This window comes from Phalangium opilio, unplaced genomic scaffold, assembly GCF_054372755.1.
Source record: "Phalangium opilio isolate 3A_F unplaced genomic scaffold, DU_Popi_V2 ptg000063l_1, whole genome shotgun sequence".
Lineage (NCBI taxonomy): Eukaryota > Metazoa > Arthropoda > Arachnida > Opiliones > Phalangiidae > Phalangium > Phalangium opilio.
Window position 1 is genome coordinate 3525359 of NW_028324180.1, and position 25305 is coordinate 3550663.

At 34.9% G+C, this 25305-nt stretch overlaps 1 long non-coding RNA gene across 1 annotated transcript; it reads right to left on the bottom strand.

Moving 5' to 3' along the window:
- Nucleotides 1-976: 976 nt before the first annotated feature.
- On the bottom strand, nucleotides 977-5182 carry LOC149662751 (uncharacterized). The gene is made up of 3 exons (XR_016368613.1): nucleotides 4139-5182; nucleotides 3473-3539; nucleotides 977-2062 (listed from the first exon to the last, which is right to left on the bottom strand). It is a non-coding gene; the product is annotated as an uncharacterized LOC149662751 (long non-coding RNA).
- Between the last annotated feature and the right edge of the window lie 20123 nt (nucleotides 5183-25305).

Consider the following 25305-nt stretch of genomic DNA (forward strand, 5'->3'; position numbering starts at 1 on the left):
GCTTTTTTTACTGTGGCTTTTTTCACCTGGATTCGTTTATACTGATTCTATCCACTTAATAAAGCAAAACAAGTATGAATTAAATTTTTATTTCAAGTGAAATGTACACATTTTTTTCAACCATATATTTAATCTGAAAGCTTTAAAAAGACAATAATATTGTGTATTTCTTTGGTAAAAACAGTTCGCTGGTGGGGGTTTCCTTTGAAGGACCGCTTAATTTGGGGGAACCCAGAGTCTCGACATTTCCCACGGTGCCACCGATAGATTTCGAAATAAAGAGGTCAAGTTAGAAAGATACTTTCCATAACGCTCTGGTTTAAAACCACTTTGATTTTCGAATCCCGATATTTTGGTTAAATCTTAATTGGTTGACCATTTACAACAGTATCTCTTGGAAACTACAGAGATACGTACTTACCGGCAGAAATCAATATATCACGTTCATCAATTTCTCTGCGTTTACAAGTTTCGCATGCCAACATTGTTAGTCTCATCCTTTCGACTAATAGTTTACATTCAACAAAACTATATTATTTTGATTACATCTCTATAACTAGGTTTCTTGCGACTGGTGATAGTCTTAAAAGTATGGCATACGCATTTAGAGTTGGAACAACAACAACAGTACATACTATAATTAAGAACACTTGCTAGATTATTTGGGAGGTTTTATTACCTTTGTATTTACCGGTAATTTGAAACAAACAAACTATTTTCATTGTAGGCCTAGTTATGTGTAACTGTTTGGGATGTTATACAGGGTGTTACAAAAAGATGTGTCACAAATTCAGGGGCGCATTCTACGGGTCAAAACAAGATTAAGTCACCAAAGAACTATGGTCGAAAACTGAACACCCGCGGAGATACGGGCCATCAAAGTATCACGTAAAATGCGATGAATTTTCCCTTCAAGTAAAGCAACGAATATGGCTTGACCATATTGTTTTCAATTAATTGGTCATAATAATAATAATCTAATAATAATCTAAGCTTGGTCTAGGAAGGGATATCCACACTAAGTCAACTCGCGACTTATTTACAGGTGGGTCCCTTTACAATGTATAGAGGGGTGGTGGCTAGCCCCTATGCCACAGCTAACCTACAGCGCCCTACACTAACTATTACCGTTGACCTCTGCAAGTTTTTGATGGAAAGGAGAAACCGGGTTAGACCGCGGAGGAAAACTCCTTTTAACAAGCGGCGAGAGAACTTGCAAACTCTACACAGAAGGATTTCTTCCCAGATTTTTCACCCGGTGCCACAGTCCGGGATCGAACCCGGGATCCTCTTGCTGCGAGGCGAAAGCGCTAACCGCTACGCCACCCCACTTGAAAAAGATTCGATATTTAAGAAACGATCGATTCTGGGAGCATAGCTAAAAGCATTTTAGACCAAAAAATTAAACATTTAATTTGGTAAAGTGTTTTAATTTGGCCTAAAGTTACAACGGCGTTTTCAGATCGCTGAGTGGCTTGGTTTTTCATTCATTAAAACCATGGCCCAATCAACTTCTTTGTCAAGCCAACGAGTAAAGCGCTTTTACGGTTAAGCAAGAGCGCCTAGTTATTGGAAAGATGTCGTGACAACGGCATGAACCTAGTAAAACCGGCGTTTTTAACCAGACCGTGGTATTATTACCCAATCTCACATGTCTGTTATCGAACCCCTGTGGAAGTTAACGTTAAGAAACGTCGAACATTCGTGGATATCTGTGTCGTGGGACATTCTTCTAAGACAGATTTACTATCGGCCACGTATGCAATAAATGACGCATACGGCGACAAACGACCAATGCTATTTCTCACGTGATTGTAATACTGTACATTGTACTTAAATACATTCTGCATTCCACATATAACATACTGTTTCTACTGAAAAGGTCTGCGACATCTTTGTCAAGATTCATGGACTCCTTTCTTTGTTTTTTACTTAGGTCCTTTGGTAACAGTGGAGTAAGAAGAACAACGTTTTTCCCTTCCTTCCTAATGGTAAATTCTACCTCCATAAATAGCCTAGTTATATTTCGCCTACAATCTTCGTAGTTGTATTGATTTGAAATCTGAAATATTTATGGTACATTCGCATCATAAGTAACAAATTGACAATTATAAGCAAGCCTGACAAAAAGTTAGTACCTCGTATTTAATATTTTAAAAGGAATTACCATTTGAAGTAGGTCATTCGTGCCAACCCACATTGCAAGATATTCATTTTTAATTTTAGGAATGAAACTGACAATTGACTTGATTGTCGCGTCAGACTTCGTAGTAATTGTTGATTGGTAGTATCTATTTTCTATGGTTAAGTATTAAAGAGATGAGACTAAAAATTAAAGCCCTCCCCCCAAAAAGGAAAGAAAATTACTTGTTAAAAGACTTTAATTCCAAAATTCAACAAGCGGTGACAGTACTTGAAGGTCTCCAACAATTGTAAACCCGTAAAATTCGGTTACTAATAGGAAGAAAAATAGCTTTGTAAATTTTTCCATGAACCTTAGAGGTTACATAAAATAAGCTAGGCTACACATATGAGGCAACAATTCCGAATAAAATTAAAATATTTACTCAGGCCTTTTGATTCATTTTTTTTGTCCCACGTGTGTCATCTAAATTAAGAATTAAATTTCTCTATTGAATAGCGTGAAAAATTTATATATTTGTAGTAAAAATTTTGCCCAGTATTAGTTTTGGTAACGCTAAGGGGCGTAAGTTTACTACTGTGTAGAATTTCACGGTCTTTAAATAAACATTAACCATTATATTTAGGACGCCAATTATGGTCCCTCCCTCCATCCCCTCTTTGAACTTAGTAAGGTTCAGGTCTTCGAAAATCTTTCGAGGTCCTTGTTGGACCACCTTGGCTATATCCTACGGTTAAGAAAGATAATTGTTTGTAATACCTAAATTATTTTATTTTTACTAAATGTGGACCGCGCAAAGGGATAAATATGCGAGTTTAATTTTTTATATATATATATATAAAAATGAAACTCGCATATTTATCCCTTTGCGCGCCCCTATTTAGTAAAAGTAAATTAATTACCATATCCCCTTCGATCTTTCTCCATTTCACAATAATTTTCAACCGCTGCTTAAAATGAAAAGATCATTACATCTATGAGCGACTAGCAGCAAATTGCCTAGTTAAAATTTTGCACGAAGTAGGATTATGTGTATCTACTGTAGAATTGAAAACGCTTTCCAGCACGAAAAGATTTCAGATGGTTGAGTACTACTACGTGGCAACCTCTCCAATCTTACCTCAGTTCAGGGCGGCTTGCGAAAGGGTTTCGTCTTTCCAACGACCACAATGGAGGACGTCTTAAGGTATTTTTTTTTTTCAGAAAAGGCCAGCTGACGAAAAGGGAAATCTACAAAATGGCCACACAAAGCAATTAAAATAATTGATTTAAAACAACACATTAAGTCAAGCTAAAATTTCCTAAATAATTACAATTAAAGACGATTACCTACGAAAAAAGGGCCAAAACTATTGGACCTTCCTACATTTACTGGTTTTCTACACGTTGGGACATGCTACAAAAGAAAAATTCAAACGTCTAAGTTTTACTTTTAGTTTAAACCAAGTGACCTCACTAGGGAAATCTACAAAATGGCCACACAATTAGGTTAGAAATTACGTGACTTTGCGTTGCTTTAATGACTGACTCAAATCGAGTGGTTGGGCCGAAGTACAGCAAATTCAAAGAGCGGTTTTGATTCTAAAATATTCTATGATGTTTTTCCCAAGGGCCACCCTAAACAAGTTTTATAACTGGAGTGTTTTAGTTATAACCACTAAATTATATTTTTCCCCAATGAATACTCAAAGGGGTCATTCATATAGCGCTCTAATAATAAGCTATTTATGGGTTTTTGCTTGTGTTTTTATGTTGTACAAGTTACATTTTCGACCTAAAATCGCTCATATGTACTTTGCTCCTATCACCCTTTTATAAAGTGCCTGATTTCTTGGCTTCCACTGTTAAAACGTTTGCCCTAAACGATGCCATTCCTAACTACCTCTGGTATGCCTCTTTATACAATTAAAACCTTTGTATGGAAAACAATTATTGAAAAATTGGCCACTACTATATAACCGACTAACTAGCACAACCTGATGATCTTTTTTGTACCTTTAATATTAGGGCAATGACGAGCTATATGGCCCGGCTTCCGACACTCATAACACCGTCTTTCATAGGGTTTTCCCTCATTTCTCCACCACGGATTTCGTCCACCGCGTCAGCGACGCTCACCGTGTCCACCACGACTATAATTGTGGACGTTAAGAGTAACGTTGCGGTTAAAGGTGGCTTCTCTTAAACCTTCCATTTTGCTAAGCCTAGGCCTGTTAACAACAAATTTAATAAACTTAATAAATTAACGTCGATTAGTTGCTCACACTCGATTTCTTAAACTTGGTCATATAATTTAATATCGAGTTTATATATATGTCTTAGTTTAAAAAAGATATGTGAAATTACAAATTATTCTTAAATTGTTCATGAAACTTACTTGGAGTTTTTCGATCCAAAGTTTGAATTTGAGAGTTGACGGCCAAAGATACGGCCAACTTCAATCAAGTTCTCCCGCGTGCGAACGAAATACAAGCTGGTCGTTCCTAAACCTATACAATATTTTTTACTAACCTATAGCAGTGCTGCTATGATCACAAAATTTCCTGCCAGCCTTTCAGTCTTTCATGTCTATGGTCTTTCAGTTTGGTTTTACTCTTTAAAGGCCTAACGTACTATTTTGACGCCATTTTCTTGAGATTTCGAGAATCCTGATGCCCTAAGGTTAATATTCTACCACAAGACTAATTATTGCTTTCATTTCTAATTAATTTTAATTAACAAATTGTTATTTGGTTTTAATTTCGATTTCCTTATTCCTTCTTTAAAAGCACGTTAAGCCTACTTTTTAAAGTGCATGTCCTCATTATTCTTTCATTGTTATATATATATTTCAATTTTATTTAACGAAATCTATGTGCCTTTGCAAATACATAAGGATCTGTGTGTACCTTTTCAAACACAAAAAGGTCTGCGTGTACCTTTGCAAGTACAAAGGCGTTCTGTGTGAACCTATACCAAATACAGTAGAAAAGTTACACTCATTTTTGAATAATTGAAATGTTTTCTCGAGAAAAACGAAAAAAAGCGTTTAGTAATGCAAAAAAGAAGAGCCGAAACCGAGCTAAAATTGCAAGTTCAAAGTAAATCATGAAACATGATCAAACTAACAAACTTAAGTGTAAGGCGCGTTCACAAAGACGCGAGAAATAGCAGATCACGCTTAAAGATGACGCTGAAAGTCGAAACCATTTCTCGCGCGATGATTTTCAGCTTTCAGCTTCAGCTTCCTCTTCTCGCGCCACCGTTCACATAAAAGCGCGGAAATTTAAAAATCGCGGTTTCGCGGCGGAGGTGCGCATGCTCGTTGTTCATTAAAAATCAAAATGGCGTCGACTATTAAAACTCGTCGTGTCCATCTCTTGCTGTTATTGAAAATGAGATTACTTTTGCTGAAAAAGAAACGGGAAATCGAAAATAAAAGAATAAAACGTAAAAGACAAGCTCGCCGTTGGTGGGTTCATCCAATTTGGGAAGAGAGAAAACTTGAGGGATTCTTCTCTACTTTGGTAATCAAATTCAACTACTAATGTGTATCTAAAACCAGAGATAATGTAGCGTTTTTTAATTACAGCTTACAAAAATGAGAATGCATGATCATTCTTATTTTCATAATTTTTTGAGGATGACTCCGGAGGTTTTTGACAATTTAGTCGAATTACTGAGTCACTCCCTTCAAAAATGTCCACCTTCAAGGGAGCCACTTTCACCTGCCCATCGCTTGGCAATTACTTTAAGGTAATTAAAATCTAATTTAGATAGTTTTAGAAGATTAGTCCACACGTAATTAACATATTTACGTGTCTGACAGATTTTTAGCCACTGGAGACAGTTTAATGAGTATCGCGTATGGATTTCGCGTAGGAAAATCTACCGCGCATTCTGTAATTAAAGAGACATGTGAAGCATTATGGACTATTTTACAACCATTGTATCTTCCAGTAAGATATTGGTAGTCTTTTAAATTTCTTAAAAATTAAGGTGATGAGCGTTTTTCTATTAAGACCCCAACTACGCTAATTTGGAAGGAAGCCTCGAAACAATTTGGTCGTCAATGGCAATATCCCAATTGTTGTGGGGCGGTTGACGGAAAACATGTTGTAATACAACAGCCTTCGAAATCTGGATCAATGTATTATAATTACAAAGTAGGTATAATGTAGAAACTGACAGAATATATGGTCGTTGAACTGAGATAATTTTTATTAATTAAAAACTGCTTATTCATGGAAGCAAATAAAGAAACAAGTGTCATCTCTTTAGGGTACAAATTCCATCATTCTTATGGCTGTTGTCGATGCAAACTACAAATTTTTAGCAGTAGATATTGGAGCTTATGGGTCAAACTCAGATGGAGGAGTCTTCAAATCGTCAGCTATTGGCCAAGCATTAGAAAAAGGAACTCTGGGATTGCCAGGCCCTTGTTTTTTGCCCAGAAGCAGCGTTCAAGCCCACCATGTATTATTGGGAGACGAAGCTTTCCAGCTCAGGCCGGACTTTCTTCGACCTTATCCAGGAAGGGATTTAAACCCAGAAAGAAGAGTTTTCAACTACAGGCTAAGCAGAGCTAGGTGTGATTTCTTTCAGGGATCTTTTTTCCCCAACTGAAACTCTGACAATTATTTCCAGGCGTTGTAGTGAAAATGCATTTGGATTACTAGGTGCCAGATGGAGGATTTACCAACGTACCATGACAATGGCACCAGATAATGTGGACCGGGTTGTCAAAGCCACAGTTGTCCTTCACAATTTCTTGATGACGATGGAAAAAGGACAGAAAAAAAACAAGCAGGTTTATTGCCCACCCGGATACGCTGACTTCATAGATTCAAATGGAGTGTACCATTATGGAACATGGAATGACGAGCCTGCAAACTGTTTTGGCAATATTTCGAACACACCCGCTCGTAACCCAACCTACGAAGCTACATTAACTCGTCAGAAATTTGCCAAATATTTTTGGAGTGAAGAGGGAGAAGTGCCCTGGCAGTGGGAAATGCCAGGAGTGACAAATCCACGAGTTTAATCACAACAACTTGAATTTTTTGTAAAAACAATAATTTAATAAAACATTTCGTGGTCTTGAACAAATATAGAAGTTTTAATTAATTATTAATGTTTGCAGCTACGTTTTCAGCTTCGTTTTCAGTTTTTTCTACAAATTCATGTAGAGTTTGAATCAATTTAAATTCACAACGCGACTTGTATTTGGGCCCCACACGTCGCAACAGAACAGCCAAATACTTGGAAAACTTTTCTTCATCATCTTCCTCTGAGACACTTTGTTTCAATAACCTAGAATATAATTTAGTTTCAATCACCTGAAAACTCAGTCCCAAATATTAATAGATATCATTGTTATTTTGGCAACCAATTAGCTTTGTGGTTTCCATTAGTCAGGGTGACCACAATTCCTATATTTTATAATTTTTCCTATTTTTTCGATACCTTCCTATTAGTTCCTATAATTTAGACAATTTTCCTATATTTTCCTATTTTTCGAAATTTTTTCATATTTTGCGCGCGCTCACTGTTGGTTTTAGTAGATGTCATTCAAAAATTTGAAGTGTGACAGACATGAATGCAGTTTTACATTTCTGCCACCAAGGATTAATGATACAAGCTAACGTTTAGCTTGTTTAATGCTGCAAGCCTGCCACCATGGAGCAATAATTTAGGAGACTTAGCTGCAATGTAAGGCACTTTTAAGGAACATGATTCTCACTCCGATAAAATTACTCCTTGGAAAATGTTATGAGGAAACGGCAAAAAATAGAATTAAGAAACTTGTCGTTTGCTTCAGATCGTGTTTTTAGTTTTAGTTTAGTCAGGGTCGGATTAAAGGGGAGGCCGTGGGTGGGGGCACAAGGCTTGTTGGGGGCGCATTGAGTTCCCCATCTAACCATACTAAAAACTTGGGGATAGAGTATAAAGGGGCCGAGTAATTGAGAACAATGGCCAAAAACATACCATCCGTAGGAATAGCATTGCACCAAAAATTTGGAGGCTCATAACTCTGGTTCTACTAGAGATACGGGGATGTCCATTGATTATGTTATAGTCCTATTTGCCCCCCCCCATCCAACCAATGCCATACAAAAAACTTGGGCATCGAGTAAACAGGAGCCAAGTTATTGAGGAAAGTGTTCACTAACATGCCCCCTCCATAGGAATAGCATTACACTATTTTGGAGGCTCGTAACTCTGGTTGTTCCAGAGATAGGGAGATTCCCTTTGAGTATGTTATAGTCAGGGCCGAATTAAAGGGGGGCGAGGGAGTGCTAGCCCCGGGCGCAAGGCTTGTGGCGGGCGCATTGAGTTTAACTATTCCCCCTTAGCAACATTTGCTGTTCCTTTTTTTTCGACTTAAAGGGCGCAAATTATCTCGGCCCCCGTGTGCAAAATTGCTTAATCGGGCCCTGAGTTTAGTATTCCGTCATTTCCATGAGGTATCTGGCTATCGAATTTTATTTAATCTTTTTAAATTTAACTGTTTAATACTGTTTCAGTTTGTGTTGAAAATCATGTCTTACTAATTGCAAATCATTTGAAACCTATATTTTCCTATTTTTTCAATGGCAAATATCCTATATTTTCCTATTTTTTTAATGAAACATCTCCTATAATTTCGTATAAAACAATTGTAAATTTCCTATTTTCCTATATTTTTTTCAAGGCTTTGTTGTGGTCACCCTGCATTAGTGTGTATTTAAAGCAAGTCTCGGCTGTGGTTTAGTTTAAACGAATGACACTAGATGCTCCCATAATCGAGGGGTGGAGTTGACTGGCTCTCTAAGCTTAGCAGAGGCTAGTTTTAGCTCAGCACTCATGGACGAATTCTGATTGGCTTTTGCCTTTGGCAAGGTAAAATTTGTGCGTAGAAGACCAGCTAGAACGTTAGGGGTGCCACAGGAGCCGACATTTGCTTTAAAAACAAAACTCACTGTTCAACAGCTGATATCTCTTTGTCCAATTCATTTGGTTGTTCTGTAGTTTTTCTCTTTTTGGATTTGGTGTGGGTAGTTATATTAGAGGACGTTGGTTTGTCACTCGTACTTGGTTGCTCACACCCTTCATCATCATCCATTACTTCCACTTCATTATCAGGCAATTCTCGTCCAAGATTAGAGAGAATCTAAGAAAAACCATCTACATTCAGCCACCACTGAAGATATTAAGCTAACTAGACTGGTTTTAATAAAGAAAGTTTAAGCCAGGAATGGGGGTTTAAACTGGGTTTTAACTCTTCTTAAAGTTTTCTTTCCCATAAATTTTAAATTTTTATGTAAATGTAAACCTGAAACGCGAGTAAATCTTCCTCCACAGCCTTTTCATTTGAAGATTCATCAAGGGACCGTCCATAAACTACGTCACGCGAAAAAAAGCATTTTCTGACCCCCCCGTCCCCCCAGATCACGCTTCGTCACGCTTTTGTCAGACCCCTCCCCTAAAAACCACGTCACATTTTTTAACCCCCCCCCCCCTCCGCACTATGATTAATGACTAATCGAGCTTGAGATTTAGAAAATTTGCCAAAGAATCGAAACCATTTCAATCGGCAGGGGGATTTGATTCATCCTCACAAATAATAGGGGCGAATAAACAGAGACATAAGAGAGTTTACGCTATTTATTTTAAATGCGCTATTTTAATTGGCTATATAAAGGTGTAAATAGTAGAAAATTGCTTAAATTTTCTACTATTTAAGCGATGAAGGAATAACAATTTTGGTAAATTATTGTAATGGTGGGCTATGGAATGTTGTCTTTCTTCTTCTATAACATAAAAGAGCCAATCGGCCTCTTACTGACTTCGTAACAAAATCAATGCTAAATGTGACGTCATGCATCGAAGAACCCCTCCCTCCCCCTTGTCACGGACCGTCACAAATTTAGAAACCCCCCTCCCCCCCATAAGAGTGTGACGTAGTTTATGGACGGTCCCCAACTTTTGTTGCTTCTGGTTCTGGCTCCACGTTTGATGTTGTGCTGAAATTAAAACTAGTGTTATTCCACATTCTTAACTATTTCATTTAATATATTTACTTTCTCTTAGTGACTGTATCTTTTAAAAAGAGCATTTGTTTAAAAAATGGCCATTTCACTAGTGAAATATCACCTTCTTCTAGATACTCTTGGCCAGATTTCTTCACTGATATAGCATGAAAGTTTACCCGAAATTGGTCTTTTAAATACTTCCAACTAGACTTTGCGTCTTTCTCTATCAAAGACAGTTCGGTTAGAAAATTAGCTGGACATTAAATATAATGAATCATTTATTTACTGTTTATGCCGGTTTGGGAGCTAACGTCATTCCATGCAGCTTCAACGCTATCCCTTTCTTTGTGGGAGGAAAGAAATCTGTTCCATATAACAGGGTTATTTCTCACGCATTCAATTAATTTTTCTTTTCTCTCAGTTTCTTTGTTCTTTTCTTCCCGTTTTTGTTGTTTAGCCATTTCTCTCATCGATTTCATATTTAAAACTTCGGCAATAGTAAACACTGCTATTTGACTTTTCGTATTCGATACTGATACTCGTTTGAAAGGGACCGTCCATAAACTACGTCACACTCTTATGGGGGGGGAGGGGGGTTTCTAAATTTGTGACGGTCCGTGACAAGGGGGAGGGAGGGGTTCTTCGATGCATGACGTCACATTTAGCATTGATTTTGTTACGAAGTCAGTAAGAGGCCGATTGGCTCTTTTATGTTATAGAAGAAGAAAGACAACATTCCATAGCCCACCATTACAATAATTTACCAAAATTGTTATTCCTTCATCGCTTAAATAGTAGAAAATTTAAGCAATTTTCTACTATTTACACCTTTATATAGCCAATTAAAATAGCGCATTTAAAATAAATAGCGTAAACTCTCTTATGTCTCTTTTTATTCGCCCCTATTATTTGTGAGGATGAATCAAATCCCCCTGCCGATTGAAATGGTTTCGATTCTTTGGCAAATTTTCTAAATCTCAAGCTCGATTAGTCATTAATCATAGTGCGGAGGGGGGGGGGTTAAAAAATGTGACGTGGTTTTTAGGGGAGGGGTCTGACAAAAGCGTGACGAAGCGTGATCTGGGGGGACGGGGGGGTCAGAAAATGCTTTTTTTCGCGTGACGTAGTTTATGGACGGTCCCAAATAAGGCTTAGCGAATTTCGCGCCTATTCAGAAATCTACCGCTCTTATTGGTTGTTGCTATCACGTGATAGGTGCGAGAAAAAAAAGCTTGCGAGAAAATCAAACAAGTTTGATCCGAGCTTAAAACGAAAATCAGCGTCATCTATCGGCGGAAAGCGAACTAAAGTAATCTTCTCGCGCATTTGTGAACGCCCGCGCGAGAAATCATTTCAAAAATCAGCTTCAGCCATCAGCTTTCAGCTTCGGCTTTTGCATTTTCTCGCACCTTTGTGAACGCGCCTTAAACGGTACTATCTTAAAAACCAAGGGTTCTGTAAGAGAAATAATGGAGCGTAAATTTCTACTTGATAGAGTGAAAAAACTAAGAGAACTACGCCGCCAGGTGGAGCCGCTAATTTGCGTTCAAAAAATACAAAACCAAATAAACGGGATAAATTTGTCTTTGGCGAAAAAACTCCTTAATGCGGGGATTTGCAAAACGAAAAACAAAAAGTTTATAGCTGAAAGCTATGAAAGATTTCTAGTCAAACGTCTAGCTTAAAGACTGGTTGCGTCAAAGTCTTTTGACGGTGAGACCAAAAACAAACGCAAATTTATTTCTCACAAGCTAAAATGCCAAGTGCTAGCTGGAAAAATATTGCATTTGAAAAGGCAATTATATTCGGCTTACCACGCCCAAGTAACGGGGGTTGATAGTGAATTTAAGGATTTTGTTGAGAAAATGAAAGAAATTGGGTCCATTGATCCTTACAATTTAGCAGAAGTTGTGGGTGGGAAAAGGCTTCACAGTAGCCTGAAAGAGGCCTATTTCCATGAAACTACCTATTATCTGTTTGGAAATAATGGTAAAATATTGAAAACTGACGATGAGTCACATTACGGAAAAATTTTTCTATTGAATTCTGATGGTCGTGTACGAAAAAATCTGAGAGACCGTGTTACCAGTTTGACTAAAGAAATGTTTATTGACGAAATGGGAAATATCCTTGACATAAAAAACAATAGCGCAACTAGTAACGTTGAACGAGTTTTACAAGTTAATGAGTCGGGAGTTGTTACGAATCATATCAACATTGTTGAAACTGAAGAGAAGAATCCGAAAGCAAATTTTGTGTTCAATGAAGGTGGGTTTATTGAAACTAGAGCTCGGAATTTGTATAACTTTTGTTGCTTAGGTACGATCTCTTCAATGTCAATCAGATCTATCCATTCAAATAATTTAAGCCTATCTATATTTTCCAAAAACCTTATTCGAAACCAAAACCATAAATGTGTAATTTTATCCGCTCATGATTACGTAGCGTAATTTTGGGTTCGTAAAGGAGTTGACATAATCTTTTGCGTACGTTTTAAAAACATTAATTAACATATAAAATAATTAAATAATAATTTTTAACGTCAATTAAATACGTTTCTTTATTTACAAATAATATTGTTACCGGATAGTTTAATGTGCAATTAAAGTAGGTGTATATAATTTGATAAAAAACCAACAACCTTATCTAATCCGATTTTGCAATACTATTTTTTTTAATCAGAGTTAAGTTAGTGCTTTGTAGTTATCCATTTTTAACCGTTTCTTAATCCGTTATCTGCAAGCTGATGCATTAACACGGATTTTCAACTGTCAGTTTATAATGATCTGGCGGGTCACTCGGGTGGTCGTGGACGGTGGTACTAGCGTTTCGGAATATAAGTGCATGTAGACCTTGGTTAATGGCTACAGCTTGTTCTTCAGAACTCGGTTTACCCGAATCGTCGCAACCTGACGTTGCACAAACGTGAAGTGACTTTAGGCGGCATTTCAACACCTCATATCGAGAGTCTCACCAAGGCAAAACAATTTGCAAAATGAGTGTACTGTGATAAGTAAGTACCAACATCTTATTTGTTGTATATTATGTGCAAAAATAGTAACTGTTTCTTACGAAAGTGCGTCGTATACACAAGGATCCAAGACCAACTTAAGCACAGGGAACTTAAAATACCACGTTGAGTAGAAACATCCCAAATATAATACTGATCGCGATTATCAATGGTGAGTTGCAATAGCTAATACCTATAGATGAATAGAAATCGTACTTTTATATACAGGAGAAGTCCATGTCCATGTGCATAAACAGGTTTAAAAACAAAAGACGTTAGACTTCAAATTTGGCAATTTTTTCAACAGCCCGCATATTATCTTCACCTGTTTTTCTGTTTCCGTGGTATCCGTTTTGAGAGTTGTTTTGTTTGTACCCAACCGCGTTTCTGCAAAAGCGCCTTCAATGTCGCTGTTTATCAGGATCTCATATCTCTTGATCATGCTTCTTGAGCTAATTTTATGGTGTGATCTTTCCCTAGTAGCATTTTCTATCCGTTTTGTAGTCCGTCTATTGTCGGTACAGGCGGTTAGTTGTCCGCATCGGTTAATTGTCGGTAAATGTCTTCAAACCACCTTAAGTCGGATACACGACTCAAAACACGACGTGGAATGCACATTGCCTACTAAATGGGTCGGACATGAAGTATTGTAGACCGACAGTCCGATAATTCTTTCGGGCCGATTGATCAGTTTTGGTGTCGGCCCGACTAGTTTTCTACTGGGTTCGTTCAAACTGAGAGCAAAATGTCCTAGAACCTAGCGCCTACAAATTATTTAATTACAAATATACGGGCACCCAAACATAGGCCCCTAAAACAAGGAAAAAGTTTCAAACTTGCAGTAATACGTACTAGCCTGCCCATCTTGTTTAGAAGAGATGGAAGTCTTTGGAAGATGTTTAAACACTGCAACACTTTCATTTAGCTTCATTTTTACCTACTCAAGCACAATGCAATCCATTTATTACTACAAGATAAAGGTTCAATAACATTGTAGCAAGAGGGGAAAAACGTGACGCTGCTCTTTATAACTACTAGCAAAGGCGCGGTTATAACAAAGACTAGTTTACAGTGGGCCGCTGTAGCGCAAAAGGTAATATCGAAGTGCTGTAGTTCTTCTAAATCAGAAGGCCAGGATGATGTCTTGCTTTACGTGTGGGACTATTTCCTTATTTTAAGAGTCATTGTTTGGGAGCCCATATATCCGTAACTAAATAGTGTAGACCCCATATTTTGGACAAATTCCACTTAGTTTTATCCAGAAAAATGTCCTTTTTATAGCAGACTAATCAGAAACAACATGTATAGGTCCCATTCATTAGAAACTAGACTATTCAACACTCTCAGTTCACACTACTATGTTTTACAAGTGTTAGCAATTACAGTGGACAATGCCTCTGATAACAAAAGGTTTAAGAAGAAGCTTGACCAGAGAAGGCCACACTTAGGACTTAGATTCCGAACTGGAAATCGAATTAGTTGCCTTGCTCACATGACCACCCTAAATCCCAGCCTTCTTGCAATAGTGAGGAAGAGTGTGGTCCTGAAGACATTGTGATTTCAAACTTGGAGTCAAGCATGGGCAATAATGTAGCTAAAGTAAAATGCAACTATAATCTTCTGGGAGTCCACTCTGTACCAATTGAATTGGTTTTTTGACATTTGACTATAGTGACGTGCACATGAGTTGATCTCTAAGCCGCATTTTCATAGAAGCTAGAAATTGCGTTCTCGCTTCCCGCTTGGCGAGTAGCGTGTTGCTGTAGCGGTTTCGAACTCTCGCGCTAGAAAAACACAGCGCGTTCTCGCAATTCATTTCTCGCATTTCTCATTGAAGACGGTAAACTTGAAGTTTTTAATCTTTGCGCCCTCTACCGTCAAAAACTAAAAGTAGCTAATACTGCAATTGCTCTTAACACTCTCCTCTGAAGTAACAACGTTTCAAGGCAAAAACAACGACAACAGTAGGCCAGCACGAAATTTATAGGTCTGATTATTTTGGTAAGCAACTTCCTCCCACAACGTTTCATTGATCTCCCTATTTCTATTATAAAAACGGCTTGGTTTGGACCAAGGCCGAAAAAACAAACGATATGTGTGAGGTTTATCATTTGACTGAAGTTTCAGATATTGCAATTGTTTTAGTTATTTTTAACCATTTAATCCTTAATCAATATTAAATTCAATCAAATGATTTTACTGTTAATCGATCCATTCCCTCTAAATTAATTGAAAAAATTACATACCTACGCTTTTTCAAGAACAATTACATTTTCCGAAAACATTTTATCATGAAATTAATTATTTTGAAGGGAGTACGTGTTGAGATATCAACATAGAATATTTGAAATATTCTATTGACTTTCTAAAAAGAGCAAGCGAACTTTGACATAATTCGAAAGGAAAATGTAAAAATTTAAACGAAATGCTACATTTCTATTGTCGCCTCTATGAAGAAAGGATTGCACTGCAATTTCCCTCTCCGTGCTTTAGAATTTCTTGGTCATAACTCAGTCTTCATTTGAAACGTCACCACCCCTTTCTACATTGTTGGCGCTACTTGTACACCGGTTAAGTGTTACGCGTAATCATGTTAGCACGCTAAAAGACCATTTCGGAAAACACACAGGGGCGAGGCCACCATTGGGGTATTCTCCCTCGCACCAATGGTCACCGCCAGACGGTGCCAAAGTTCACAAGAGGCAGGAGGCTACTCGCTCTGCCTATAGCGGTGCTTCTAGGCGAGAGAGAGAGAAGGCCCCGGTGGCGGCATCACCCTTGTGTTTTAGTTTCTCTGTATGTAATTTCTAAAATGGTCTACTCACTTACAAATGTTCACAAATTACACTGAGTGATCGGTCCTTCAGGCGCTAGCGAGTGACAAGCCACAACCATAATCATTATCATTCATGTACACGAATGTTTTATAGTTTTAGGTTATTAAGGTTGGCGGGCAAGTCCGGAGAGTCACTAATGTGAAAAGGTTTCGAACTATATGGTATTATTGGCTGAGTGTGTTGCGACGGCTCAGATGACCCATACACTTGAACCACTGGTGCTTTTAAAATTTTTTATATTGGGAAAATAGAGGAAGGGGGGTCGCAGTAAAGTGTGACCTTCGCATAACTGGTAATAAATAATGTGTATACCCATATTATTTCCGCATGAAATGAATATAACAAGTCATTGGTACTGAGAAGTATTTCTTTTCATGTAATCTTTACCCTTTGGTTATATCAGAAGTAAGATAAGGGACTAGAATTAACGAGGTAACCGAACTCTTCACTTGGCGATGGAAGCGGCATAAAATCGCCAAATTTGTTCACTAGTGCTAGGCTCTATTACTAATGCTAGGGCACTAATTCTAGTCCCTTATCTTACTGCTGGTTATATTTATACCGATATCATATTTTTCCTGTGCTACAGAGAGCCACCTACTAAACGTAACCACAAAGGATAAACATTGTTGCTTTGTCTCAAGAAGACGACATTAGTTTATAAATTAGTTTGAGAAAAAAAGTTCTTTATCATATTTTCTCTAACATCAGTCTTCTCAGAAACTTACTACAGATTTGAACTTTTTCGGTGCAAACTTGAATATTTGTTAAGCCAGCAACAATTAAAACTGTGTCCGTCAAGGTGCTTACAAGTTAGTGAGCAACGACACGAAATCCCTTCAAAATAATTAATTTCATGATAAAATGTTTTCGGAAAATGTAATTGTTCTTGAAAAAGCGTAGATATGTAATTTTTTCAATTAATTTAGAGGGAATGGATCGATTAACAGTAAAATCATTTGATTGAATTTAATATTGATTAAGGATTAAATGGTTAAAAATAACTAAACCAATTGCAATATCTGAAACTTCAGTCAAATGATAAACCTCACCCATATCGTTTGTTTTTTCGGCCTTGGTCCAAACCAAGCCGTTTTTTTTATAATATCTGTTACTTCAGTCTTATTGTAATTAAAATTTGAATAATTTTATTTTTGCTTTACCGTCATACATTTGAGGTTGATCTATTTCTAATTGCTTAAAGAAGTACTTAAGTATCGTTAATTACATTTAACTTATATTCAAAAACATTGATTTCGATAAGCAAATAATGTTGTACTTTATTTTTGAAAGAAGTTTAAAAACGACGGTATTTGAAATATGGAAGAAAAATATTTGTTTGTACACTGTATACATATACAGTGTTGTCGAGATCAGACCAACAGCTTCCTTTATGTAAAACCCCCAATACTGCCAACGGGAGATGTCATACTAAATTATACAGGGTGTAAATTAATGTTTAGAATTCATGTTTTACTGTATGCCTGAATGCAACAAAATATATTAAAGCACAGTCCTACGATTAGTCTTAGTCTCTTAGAACCTGGGTCTCAAATTGCAACCTCTAAACTGTTTGGTAAACAACTCAACCTTCATAACGTGCATTTTCGGGAGGGCATTCTTGGAAACCAAATTATCGCACCCTTTTTCTTGATAAGAAAATCTCTGAAGGCATTTAATTGGACTTCCTGCGTCATGAGTTCGTTGCTTGAAAAGTTATTGCAAGACATGGGCAGATGAAGAGTGCCTGCACCACAATGGTAATCACATTGAACATTTACGTTGAAGTTGATGTGTACCAAACAGATTAGAGGTTGTAATTTTATTTAACTTATTTCAATGATGGTAGGATGTTTAAATGGAGGTTTTAAAAAAAATCCTGCAAGGATATAAACATTTCTCGTGGATCTCAACAGTACGCGAAAATTGATCACACGAATTTTAACAGTAACGTGACAAATGTGAATTACCGAGATAAAAACATTACATTTCAATCATGGTTGATACTCTTATAACAAAAAATTCGGTTTAACACATCGCTTCGAGGAGACTTTTAGACGTTTAATTCTAGTCAAAAACCATTGGTGAGAAATTAACATTTGCTAAACTTGTTTGAAATTTAAACCAAGGCTTTGAACCCAGAATATTTCGCCGTTTGATTATTTTATCGGTTTCGTCTTTCGGTGATGCGACAAATGAATGATATTAAAACCCCGAACAGCTTTTACCACGAACATTTATCTTTAGTTTTAAAGTAAAACCAAATTTGTAATTCATATTCCAAAATAAACTAATTTGACGAAAATATTTTTGTCTTGATTTATTTAACACATTACAAGTTTTGCGGATAATTAATATTAAGTGGTACATAAAGATGTTTTACGATTTGAAGTTATATTTACTCGTATAGAAACGAATTAAGACTACTCCTCCTCTAATACTTTAAAAAATAATCCAAATATTAAAGAAAATGATGTATATTGAGTGAAAATCGGTTTGAATTGTAGTTACATTACTGAAAATATTTAGTTTAATAATTAATTTTAATAAGTAGTTCCGAGTTTTTCAATAAAATGTGAATGAAAGTGTTCTTCAATAAATAAAAATTGTTGTTAAATAGGTAAAAAATGGTTGCAAGTGTTAATAAATGACGAAACGCGGTTGAGAGTTCTCATGAATGAGAAAAGAATGGTTCAATGGGTTGATAAATGACTATAAGCGGTTGAAACTGTTGTTAAATGATTGAAACGAGATTGAAAACATAGTTAAATGATAAATTAAGTGGTCGAAAGAGCAAAAGATGGTTCAAATGTTGTGAAATGAAAAATATGCTTTTGAAAGTGATAAAAAACGACTAAAAGTGTTCAAACTGTTGTTAAACGACAATGACACCCAGGATGAAACTTATTTCAATGATGGTAGGATGTTTAAATGGAGGTTTTAAAAAAAATCCTGCAAGGATATAAACATTTCTCGCGGATCTCAACAGTACGTGAAAATTGATCACACGAATTTTAACAGCAACGTGACAAATGTGAATTACCGAGATAAAAACATTTCATTTCAATCATGGTTGATACTCTTATAACAAAAAATTCGGTATAACACGTCGCTTCGAGGAGACTTTTAGACGTTCAATTCTAGTCAAAACCCATTGATGAGAAATTAACATTTGCTAAACTTGTTTGAAATTTAAACCAAGGCTTTGAACAGTGAATATTTCGCCGTTTGATTATTTTATCGGTTTCGTCTTTCGGTGTTGCGACAAATGAATGATATTAAAACCCCGAACAGCTTTTACCACGAACATTTATCTTTAGTTTTAAAGTAAAAACAAATTTGTAATTCATATTCCAAAATAAACAAATTTGACGAAAATATTTTTGTCTTGATTTATTTAACACATTACAAGTTTTGCGGATAATTAATATTAAGTGGTTCATAAAGATGTTTTACGATTTGAAGTTATATTTACCCGTATAAAAACGAATTAAGACTACTCCTCCTCTAATACTTTAAAAAATAATCCAAATATTAAAGAAAATTATGTATATTGAGTGAAAATCGGTTTGAATTGTAGTTACATTACTGAAAATATTTAGTTTAATAATTAATTTTAATAAGTTGTTCCGAGTTTTTCAATAAAATGTGAATGAAAGTGTTCTTCAATAAATAAAAATTGTTGTTAAATAGGTAAAAAATGGTTGCAAGTGTTAATAAATGACGAAACGCGGTTGAGAGTTCTCATGAATGAGAAAAGAATGGTTCAATGGGTTGATAAATGACTATAAGCGGTTGAAACTGTTGTTAAATGATTGAAACGAGATTGAAAACATAGTTAAATGATAAATTAAGTGGTCGAAAGAGCAAAAGATGGTTCAAATGTTGTGAAATGAAAAATATGCTTTTGAAAGTGATAAAAAACGACTAAAAGTGTTCAAACTGTTGTTAAACGACAATGACACCCAGGATGAAACTTATTTCAATGATGGTAGGATGTTTAAATGGAGGTTTTAAAAAAAATCCTGCAAGGATATAAACATTTCTCGCGGATCTCAACAGTACGTGAAAATTGATCACACGAATTTTAACAGCAACGTGACAAATGTGAATTACCGAGATAAAAACATTTCATTTCAATCATGGTTGATACTCTTATAACAAAAAATTCGGTATAACACGTCGCTTCGAGGAGACTTTTAGACGTTCAATTCTAGTCAAAACCCATTGATGAGAAATTAACATTTGCTAAACTTGTTTGAAATTTAAACCAAGGCTTTGAACAGTGAATATTTCGCCGTTTGATTATTTTATCGGTTTCGTCTTTCGGTGTTGCGACAAATGAATGATATTAAAACCCCGAACAGCTTTTACCACGAACATTTATCTTTAGTTTTAAAGTAAAACCAAATTTGTAATTCATATTCCAAAATAAACTAATTTGACGAAAATATTTTTGTCTTGATTTATTTAACACATTACAAGTTTTGCGGATAATTAATATTAAGTGGTACATAAAGATGTTTTACGATTTGAAGTTATATTTACTCGTATAGAAACGAATTAAGACTACTCCTCCTCTAATACTTTAAAAAATAATCCAAATATTAAAGAAAATGATGTATATTGAGTGAAAATCGGTTTGAATTGTAGTTACATTACTGAAAATATTTAGTTTAATAATTAATTTTAATAAGTTGTTCCGAGTTTTTCAATAAAATGTGAATGAAAGTGTTCTTCAATAAATAAAAATTGTTGTTAAATAGGTAAAAAATGGTTGCAAGTGTTAATAAATGACGAAACGCGGTTGAGAGTTCTCATGAATGAGAAAAGAATGGTTCAATGGGTTGATAAATGACTATAAGCGGTTGAAACTGTTGTTAAATGATTGAAACGAGATTGAAAACATAGTTAAATGATAAATAAAGTGGTCGAAAGTGTGATTGAATGAGCAAAAGATGGTTCAAATGTTGTGAAATGAAAAATATGCTTTTGAAAGTGATAAAAAACGACTAAAAGTGTTCAAACTGTTGTTAAACGACAATGACACCCAGGATGAAACTTATTTCAATGATGGTAGGATGTTTAAATGGAGGTTTTAAAAAAAATCCTGCAAGGATATAAACATTTCTCGCGGATCTCAACAGTACGTGAAAATTGATCACACGAATATTAACAGCAACGTGACAAATGTGAATTACCGAGATAAAAACATTTCATTTCAATCATGGTTGATACTCTTATAACAAAAAATTCGGTATAACACGTCGCTTCGAGGAGACTTTTAGACGTTCAATTCTAGTCAAAACCCATTGATGAGAAATTAACATTTGCTAAACTTGTTTGAAATTTAAACCAAGGCTTTGAACAGTGAATATTTCGCCGTTTGATTATTTTATCGGTTTCGTCTTTCGGTGATGCGACAAATGAATGATATTAAAACCCCGAACAGCTTTTACCACGAACATTTATCTTTAGTTTTAAAGTAAAAACAAATTTGTAATTCATATTCCAAAATAAACAAATTTGACGAAAATATTTTTGTCTTGATTTATTTAACACATTACAAGTTTTGCGGATAATTAATATTAAGTGGTTCATAAAGATGTTTTACGATTTGAAGTTATATTTACCCGTATAAAAACGAATTAAGACTACTCCTCCTCTAATACTTTAAAAAATAATCCAAATATTAAAGAAAATTATGTATATTGAGTGAAAATCGGTTTGAATTGTAGTTACATTACTGAAAATATTTAGTTTAATAATTAATTTTAATAAGTTGTACCGAGTTTTTCAATAAAATGTGAATGAAAGTGTTCTTCAATAAATAAAAATTGTTGTTAAATAGGTAAAAAATGGTTGCAAGTGTTAATAAATGACGAAACGCGGTTGAGAGTTCTCATGAATGAGAAAAGAATGGTTCAATGGGTTGATAAATGACTATAAGCGGTTGAAACTGTTGTTAAATGATTGAAACGAGATTGAAAACATAGTTAAATGATAAATAAAGTGGTCGAAAGTGTGATTGAATGAGCAAAAGATGGTTCAAATGTTGTGAAATGAAAAATATGCTTTTGAAAGTGATAAAAAACGACTAAAAGTGTTCAAACTGTTGTTAAACGACAATGACACCCAGGATGAAACTTATTTCAATGATGGTAGGATGTTTAAATGGAGGTTTTAAAAAAAATCCTGCAAGGATATAAACATTTCTCGCGGATCTCAACAGTACGTGAAAATTGATCACACGAATTTTAACAGCAACGTGACAAATGTGAATTACCGAGATAAAAACATTTCATTTCAATCATGGTTGATACTCTTATAACAAAAAATTCGGTATAACACGTCGCTTCGAGGAGACTTTTAGACGTTCAATTCTAGTCAAAACCCATTGATGAGAAATTAACATTTGCTAAACTTGTTTGAAATTTAAACCAAGGCTTTGAACAGTGAATATTTCGCCGTTTGATTATTTTATCGGTTTCGTCTTTCGGTGATGCGACAAATGAATGATATTAAAACCCCGAACAGCTTTTACCACGAACATTTATCTTTAGTTTTAAAGTAAAAACAAATTTGTAATTCATATTCCAAAATAAACAAATTTGACGAAAATATTTTTGTCTTGATTTATTTAACACATTACAAGTTTTGCGGATAATTAATATTAAGTGGTTCATAAAGATGTTTTACGATTTGAAGTTATATTTACCCGTATAAAAACGAATTAAGACTACTCCTCCTCTAATACTTTAAAAAATAATCCAAATATTAAAGAAAATTATGTATATTGAGTGAAAATCGGTTTGAATTGTATTTACATTACTGAAAATATTTAGTTTAATAATTAATTTTAATAAGTTGTTCCGAGTTTTTCAATAAAATGTGAATGAAAGTGTTCTTCAATAAATAAAAATTGTTGTTAAATAGGTAAAAAATGGTTGCAAGTGTTAATAAATGACGAAACGCGGTTGAGAGTTCTCATGAATGAGAAAAGAATGGTTCAATGGGTTGATAAATGACTATAAGCGGTTGAAACTGTTGTTAAATGATTGAAACGAGATTGAAAACATAGTTAAATGATAAATAAAGTGGTCGAAAGTGTGATTGAATGAGCAAAAGATGGTTCAAATGTTGTGAAATGAAAAATATGCTTTTGAAAGTGATAAAAAACGACTAAAAGTGTTCAAACTGTTGTTAAACGACAATGACACCCAGGATGAAACTTATTTCAATGATGGTAGGATGTTTAAATGGAGGTTTTAAAAAAAATCCTGCAAGGATATAAACATTTCTCGCGGATCTCAACAGTACGTGAAAATTGATCACACGAATTTTAACAGCAACGTGACAAATGTGAATTACCGAGATAAAAACATTTCATTTCAATCATGGTTGATACTCTTATAACAAAAAATTCGGTATAACACGTCGCTTCGAGGAGACTTTTAGACGTTCAATTCTAGTCAAAACCCATTGATGAGAAATTAACATTTGCTAAACTTGTTTGAAATTTAAACCAAGGCTTTGAACAGTGAATATTTCGCCGTTTGATTATTTTATCGGTTTCGTCTTTCGGTGATGCGACAAATGAATGATATTAAAACCCCAAACAGCTTTTACCACGAACATTTATCTTTAGTTTTAAAGTAAAAACAAATTTGTAATTCATATTCCAAAATAAACAAATTTGACGAAAATATTTTTGTCTTGATTTATTTAACACATTACAAGTTTTGCGGATAATTAATATTAAGTGGTTCATAAAGATGTTTTACGATTTGAAGTTATATTTACCCGTATAAAAACGAATTAAGACTACTCCTCCTCTAATACTTTAAAAAATAATCCAAATATTAAAGAAAATGATGTATATTGAGTGAAAATCGGTTTGAATTGTAGTTACATTACTGAAAATATTTAGTTTAATAATTAATTTTAATAAGTTGTTCCGAGTTTTTCAATAAAATGTGAATGAAAGTGTTCTTCAATAAATAAAAATTGTTGTTAAATAGGTAAAAAATGGTTGCAAGTGTTAATAAATGACGAAACGCGGTTGAGAGTTCTCATGAATGAGAAAAGAATGGTTCAATGGGTTGATAAATGACTATAAGCGGTTGAAACTGTTGTTAAATGATTGAAACGAGATTGAAAACATAGTTAAATGATAAATTAAGTGGTCGAAAGAGCAAAAGATGGTTCAAATGTTGTGAAATGAAAAATATGCTTTTGAAAGTGATAAAAAACGACTAAAAGTGTTCAAACTGTTGTTAAACGACAATGACACCCAGGATGAAACTTATTTCAATGATGGTAGGATGTTTAAATGGAGGTTTTAAAAAAAATCCTGCAAGGATATAAACATTTCTCGTGGATCTCAACAGTACGCGAAAATTGATCACACGAATTTTAACAAGTAACGTGACAAATGTGAATTACCGAGATAAAAACATTTCATTTCAATCATGGTTGATACTCTTATAACAAAAAATTCGGTTTAACACGTCGCTTCGTGGAGACTTTTAGACGTTTAATTCTAGTCAAAACCCATTGGTGAGAAATTAACATTTGCTAAACTTGTTTGAAATTTAAACCAAGGCTTTGAACCCAGAATATTTCGCCGTTTGATTATTTTATCGGTTTCGTCTTTCGGTGATGCGACAAATGAATGATATTAAAACCCCGAACAGCTTTTACCACGAACATTTATCTTTAGTTTTAAAGTAAAACCAAATTTGTAATTCATATTCCAAAATAAACTAATTTGACGAAAATATTTTTGTCTTGATTTATTTAACACAATACAAGTTTTGCGGATAATTAATATTAAGTGGTTCATAAAGATGTTTTACGATTTGAAGTTATATTTACTCGTATAAAAACGAATTAGGACTACTCCTCCTCTAATACTTTAAAAAATAATCCACATTTTAATTTTTATAGATCAGGAAATCGAACTGCCCAGACACGACATATTCGGCTAATTTTTTTACTACTAACACCACCCCCTGATCTTTACATCGTAAAAAACCTGAAAGTTTACGCAAACGCTGGTACCCTATACATTAGATTCTCATAACCATAGCTATATGTTGTATTCCTAGAGGGGGTTTTTCTTTTTAAATCACATCCCCTCCTCCTCTAATACTTTAAAAAATAATCCACATTTTAGTTTTTATACGTCAGGAAATCAAACGAGTTCGGATTTTTTTTTTACCACTAACACCTTAACTATGTCCGACGTCGATTTTCTAAACTTGAAATATTTCTATCAATTTAATATGGTTGAAAACGTTTTAAAATAATAAATTCAAT